The following is a 6,282-nucleotide window of genomic DNA, read 5'->3' as shown; positions in this document are numbered from 1 at the left end:
AGAAACTAAACTTAAAATTCTCCATAGACTTAACATTGCCTTTATGACATCATAATAGGCTATTAACCCTTAAGAACGTAGGTTTTATTTAAACCAACGTACTCCACTGGGTGAGTTTTTTGGGCGGCGTCACTAGCGTTCTACACTGACATTCTATAGTCATTATTAGGTGGCCTACAATCTATGCAGTGCAGCATGGCCTCTGTTTTATTTCACGTGAATATTGCAAAGTACCACACACACACATGCTTTCATCATGTGATCACATGTGTTGCATGCATGCACCTGATTACGCAAATGAAGTCGCGCTGACAACGTGTTACAATTGTCACGAGGATAACAGGACACGCGAATATCTCTGCTCTTACCTCAGATGGATGTTCAATGTCCACATCAGAGTCGTCATTAGATGTAAAAATAACCCTGATCTCTTTTCAAATGTGCCATGACTAATATTATCGATGAAATTGTATAGCGTCTGTAAATACTACGATTGTTTTCTGAATGAATGAACTTCGAGATGCCGGTCTCTGTAATGTTTTGCATTGACGGACTTGATGGATGCACTGCTATTGCGCACATAAAGCTGTGATTATAATGGGACAAGATAAAGATGTATGCGCATTTCTTGTGCGAGTTTTAATGTCATGAATGTAGCAAACTATGTTTCCTGAGCCGCGTGCGTTACTCAAAGCTACATAGCTCGTGAATGAACGATGTTTGTTTCCAGCATTCCGTACATTTCGCGGTCATTTTGATTTTCATCTTACCAGTGGCCATGCGATTTGACTAAACACTGAATAACATCATCATTTATTTTAAAAAAAAACACTAATTTTGCTTGTTTTATTGTGCTTGGTGTAATGACTGACATTCAGAAATATGGCAATAAATGGCAGTGAAGCTAGCAACATTTGTAGCCTCCTGTAAGTAAACGTCTTCCCAATACTTGCCACTTCCGTGGATTTTGTCATGTATAGCCCGACCACACAATCATAATATAAACTAGATCTGCAAAATGTGGACATAACAAAATGGTAGTGGCAAAGTGATTTGCGAGAGATCTTTGACTTTGAGAATGTACAATGTCAGCCCATGTTAGCCAACAAGTGGTAGCCCATTGTTAAGCAGCAATTAGAATACTTATGTAGCAACATTCCAAACACAAAAGTGTGACGGTACGCTTTTACGGATAGTTAACGGCCGTCACACCAGTGTGACGGTACGTTCTTAAGGGTTAATGAAATAGAATGCAATCAACTGCACCTGTGCTCTCTCACTGACTGCCTGCAGCAACTTGAATGTAACCTCTTCTCTGTGTCCCTCTCCATTCAACTGAATGGCTCACTTCTCATCCCAACTTTCTTTCACTTCCTTTTCTTCACTTTCCCTCATTTTCTCTATCCCTCTCTCTATTTCTCCCAATTTCAATAACTTTTAACTATACTTACTTTATTTTACTATTTACACATTTTAAAGCATGGTAACCACTATAATGACCCTAGCAACAACCTAGCACCCACTTTTATAGCATAGCAACCACTATCATTATCCTAGCAACAGCCTAGCAACCACCTTAAATATCCTAGCAACAACCTAGCAACCACTTTTATAGCATAGCAACCACTATAATTACCCTAGCAACAACCTAACAACCACTTTTATAGCATAGCAACCACTTCAATTACCCTAGCAACAACCTAGCAACCACTTTTAAAGCATAGCAACCACTACCATTATCACTATAATTACCCTAGCAACCAACCCAGCAACAACTTTGCATGCACTGTATTTCCTTCAGGAAATGCTTTTCTATGCACTGTATTGTTATTCCACTTGCTTCTTCCGACTTATTATTGCATTGCATGTAAATGCAATGGACTATTATCGCTGTTCTTCTTATTATTCTTCTTCCGACCAAATTCAACGTTTAATGCGACTGAAACCGCTGAACCGTCTGACCTCATTCAAAGACTCCTACAAAGCTCTTGTAACGGACAATCGTAGAATGTATTTTTCATATTTGTGAACTTTATACTTTTTGAGATATTTACGATAAAAGAGCAATAAAATCCCATAGACTTAACATTGACCGCCGTGGCGGCAACTTTTAGCATTATGACGTGACAGCTGCACCTGAAGGCAATCAACAGCTGGTCCGCTGCAATCTTTCTATCACTGGAGCTGTGAACGTGAATCTTCTGAACGTTTTGACCTGCCGTGATACTTTACTTGCTCGTAAAACTCTCCTCCAGAGGCACATTTCTCTAACTACAGACAAGGTAAGTGGTCCGATTTTTGGTATTTGACTCATTTATGTCGTCAAACATTATGTTATGTAGCATTCTACTATAGGCCTAGGCTATGTATGAAATGATAGGTCACAAGTAGCCAAACTCGGTAGTTCTAACGTTAGGGGAATAGTTAACGTTAGCACTTATAGGCCTACTATCCGTTGATATTTATTATGTAAGGAAAGTTATGAAACCCACCTAATCAACGTTAATAAGTCGTCACTTTAAATTGACCGGTTAGCTGTAGGTTTCGATAACGTTAGCTAACGACATTCAAACCTAACGTCGCTCCCAGCTGAGCACTGACGTTAACGTTACATTTTCTCACTAACCAGTAGCGTTTTAACTAGCGTTATACTATCTGGCTCTTGATAACCTGTGGAAAGGGACCTGATGAAAACCTTACTGTTTGGAAACGGACCATATGACCAAAGTATTGTTAAAACACACTACAGAAGTTGAGGTATAACGTTTGTGCTGTCAACATAGCTACAGAGTATGTTTACTTGGCCTAGGCTACTCATTTCTGCATTATTCTGGCCTATAAATTAAAGCTTCCCAGTTGTTGTAGGCTACATCCTAAAGTAGGCCTACATCGTAATCTGTAGAACAAATGTGGATAACAGACCTAGCAAGCTGTAAGATATAGTGTAGTTGGTTATCAAGATGCTTAATATCAGAATGGTCCATCCTTAAGACTCAGTTTATGATTATCAACAGCAACAACACACCCTTTGCCTACAAAGTGTTCTAAGCTGTTTACTTTAAACTGTTTGGCTGTCAACTATCCTTAAACAGAAATTAATAAAACACAAAATGTTGCTTTGTTTGCAGTGAAATACTATAGGCTAGTATATTTAACTACCATTACAGATTTATGGTGCAACAACCTCACTTAAATATCTAAGTTGTATTGAACAATTGTACACATTCCATGTTTTTGGTATAACTCTAACTTGTTTGCTTTTGTCTTTTAGGGACCAGACCAGTGTGGTGATGACCGTGTAATACATTATGTGTGTGCCCGTCTGTGTGCACATCCTGCCAACCATACATCGCTGACATTAACACTAACATTAATTCCTAAAAAACATGTGACCATATCTCAACATATCTGCACATACTTTTGAACTATAGACGTAGATCTGAGATCTACACTGAGACATTCTGAGTATTATATTGTTGCAGGAGGACTATGCCGACAACTATATGAAGCATGCATACATTTGAATCATGTGCTGTGACATCTGTGAAACTTAGCTGTGCTGTTAGACCTCTGTTTTTAGACCTGAGCTGTGCTGTGTGAAAATTAAGATTCTAACCTAAGTTCTGTCTAAAACTGATCATCTGAAGGGCTGAATCTTGTTCTTCAGTCTATATCACCATCAAAAGTGACCTATTTATTACAATTAACTGAGACCTCTAGCTCTTGCTGCCATTTCAGAATTACCACTGATAAATAGATCTGTCTTAGGATAATATGATTGGCATTATCAAGTTCTGTATATATATATACACACACACAACTGTGTTTTTTTTTTTTTACTTCAAGCTTACATTTGGTTGTTAAGTGTTTATTAGTGTATTCTGAGTATCATTCTGCTGTAGGCTATTAAAACAAAGAATGTTGATCAATATTGAATTAACAATTTATTTGTACTGACTGTCATATACTCTAAGCTAACATCTAATCAAGTAGGCCTAAATGGTTTTCAAGAATACTGGACAGGTCAGTGACCGAAGTATAATTCATGTTCACGATTCATATTCAACAATGGGAAAACCCATTTTCGGGGTGTTTCGTTATATCATTGTTCAAATACGTGAAATGAAATTGAGAGCACGGACTCGTCACCTTATGCTATTCTCAACTTTGAAAATGAAAGTTGAACAAGGATGTATATCATTGTCCAAATACGCGAAAGCACGGAACCGTCACCTTATACCATTCTCAACTTGGAAAATGAAAATTGAAACAAGGAAGTTGGGAGACAGGGGGGAAAGTGTCAAAATAAAAGTTGCGTACGTCGTTATGTCTGTCCGGTGCCAGACCGACGGGGATGCCGATGGACGCCTAATCACGCCAGGTAGACTGATGGTTGTAAACCTCTTTAGGATTAGTGCTAGGGGATTTAATAAGGACTTTAAAAAGGATAATTAAAAAGCCATAATTTCCGCGATGGGACGTATACTGGACGTAATACGATCGTCAAGTTAATGAATGGCAGCCATTACCGACTCATAGCCTACTTAGCTGCTACACGATTTGCAGTCTGTGATTATTAGCAGTCTGTGTTTGCAACACATAACTCCGCACTGCAGTTCAACGCGAGTTCAACATGTGTATGTGTGCGTATTATACATAATAATGAAAACTGATTTATTTTCACTGTTTCCAGCACGCCGGCGAAAGAAGTTGTTCCAGCAGTAGCCTACCCGAGAAGCTCAGCAGTGCCATTCATAGAATCGCTCATCTAGCAATACCAAGAAAGGTCAGTAGGTGGCCTCGGCAGTCCATTTATCAAGACAGTCCCGTCTAACCCTGCCCAATATGAAGGTAGTCGTTGAGGTGGGGTGCAGGAGAAGACGCGTTCCATTCGTCTATGAACTGTAGCCTGGCCATTGAAGTGATCAAGGAATTAAATTAAGCAATCACTGAAGAGTGAGACACTACAGTATTAATCACTTTTCAGGCATACCCTCTTACCTCATCTTCAGGCAGAACAATGAGGCTTTGTGGTTGAATGGAGACACCATTGTGTATTAGCCTACCTAGAATAGTTCTCTCCAGACAAGGTGTGATCGTCCCAGGGATTAGTTAGTATTCCACAGGCGGCTTTCCCAGTTCTGCTGTTTTCCTCTGAAGTGTCGTCCACTATTTTAGCCACTAGTCTTTTGTATTAAAAGTATCTCTTACAAACATTGTAATGACAGATGATCCTCTCTCCAATCATACCAGTCAACTGCTACAGAGGCACATGGAATCACATCCTCTGTCACCTGCATGGGACATCCGCCAGGACCTAGGACATATAAGACAAACCCCTTGATATATCTGCCCGAAGTGCTGTCTATTTAAAAAAAAATGTGTTGTGCTCCTGCTCTCCTCTTTTGTCACTTTGTTTGAAATGCCCTTTGAAATGTGGAATTGTGTGTTAATGTCATGTTAATATTGTTTGTTGTTCATCATTTATTGGACATTTGGTGGGATGTTTCAGATCATTGTATATTTTGTATATTTAATGTTCCAATGCCGACTAAAAGGCTATCATTCTGAAGGCCTGAGGATGTTTTCCCTCATAATCTTGAAGTAGTGGTTTTGTCTCATGATGTCCATGGTATGCCGCTCACCAGGGAGTCATCGTGCAGGGTCCAAGTCAGGTGGTCAACATATTAACAACACGATATTGAAATTACCATTGGCCCAACATTTTCCTTTATTTTAAACTCTGTTATTGACCTACATCCTACAACCTGAAAAGAACCTCATATTTCAAACATACATGCAAAAAAAAACAATAAGGGAATGTGCCATTTTGCTGCTAACAGTATTTTACACAAAGTCCTAATGGCAAAAACAGCGTACCATGAAAGCTTACTGTCCTTCATGGCTCAGATATTGTTTACCTCAAACACAGTTTTTTTATTAAGTGTATTTGTTAGAAAGGCAGTTATCAATCGCCATGAGAGATTTCATGGCACTATAATTTGACATGTTCCTCTCACTTGGCCGCAAGCCCCGGCTAGCAAAGGCTATTGGTCGCTGTAACCCATCCTTCTCCTGTGACAGAACTGCCCCCAATCCTGCATGGCATGCATCCGTCTCTAAGATAAAGGGACGACTGAAATCGACATAACTTAGGACTGGTGCTTGAACAAGCCATTCTTTTAAGGCTCTGAATCCAGAAAAAGTTCTGAAGGAAAACCTGAACGTGACTACATTCAATGTTAAATATCCAATATTCAGATGTCTGTAATTGAAATGTAT

General features: G+C 39.2%; 1 long non-coding RNA gene across 1 annotated transcript; it reads left to right on the top strand.

Moving 5' to 3' along the window:
• Positions 1 to 4,266: 4,266 nt before the first annotated feature.
• On the top strand, positions 4,267 to 5,322 carry LOC143099774 (uncharacterized). Its single transcript, XR_012981751.1, has 3 exons — positions 4,267 to 4,381; positions 4,694 to 4,786; positions 5,254 to 5,322. It is a non-coding gene; the product is annotated as an uncharacterized LOC143099774 (long non-coding RNA).
• The last annotated feature ends 960 nt before the right edge of the window (positions 5,323 to 6,282 follow it).

This window comes from Alosa pseudoharengus, unplaced genomic scaffold (genome assembly GCF_046254945.1).
Source record: "Alosa pseudoharengus isolate Yale_2024_CS ecotype anadromous, Long Island Sound unplaced genomic scaffold, YU_APseudo_1.1 YU_APseudo_1.1_scf_3, whole genome shotgun sequence".
Lineage (NCBI taxonomy): Eukaryota > Metazoa > Chordata > Actinopteri > Clupeiformes > Clupeidae > Alosa > Alosa pseudoharengus.
Note: the sequence above shows the minus strand (reverse complement) of the source record. Positions and strands in the feature narration are given on the sequence as shown.